We start from the raw sequence: 565 nt of genomic DNA on the forward strand, positions 1-565 counted from the left end.
TTCCCAAATTACATCTGGCCATTAGTGTGACCACACAAAAAAAAAACCCTTTTTACAGTAACAATATAAAAAAACAATTTCCCATTGACCAAAATTATTTAAAAACGTACAAAGACCTCACACGGGGGACCAGGGCCCAAAAAAGTCTTTTTTGCGTTGATACTGACAATTTTATGCAAAATTGGAAGAGTTATTTTTTCCATCACCATATGCGGAGGAGGTTTGATGCTGAAATGGGTTGAGCTGTATTTTAAACTTCGGGGGAATTGGCACCCAAATCTTTGGGTTTTTTTTTGGAAAAACCATATATTTCTTGTAAAAGTTTTTGAAATCCTTTTAAACCTTCCGTCATGCCCCTTCCCACCCTCATTGTGGGCCCCCATGATTTTTTTTTGGAAAGGGCTCCAGAAAATTCCAGGCAAATAGATGACACTTTCCACCTTGGTCCCCCTTCCATTCATCTTTTTTATTTCCAATCTTCTTTCACTTTTTCAAAAGCATAATGAAAATCACAAGTGGAAGTCAACTGGTTTTTAATTTCTTTTTCCTTCCTCCTTTTCACTCC

The sequence above is a fragment of the Penaeus monodon genome, chromosome 19 (assembly GCF_015228065.2).
Source record: "Penaeus monodon isolate SGIC_2016 chromosome 19, NSTDA_Pmon_1, whole genome shotgun sequence".
Classification (NCBI taxonomy): Eukaryota; Metazoa; Arthropoda; class Malacostraca; order Decapoda; family Penaeidae; genus Penaeus; species Penaeus monodon.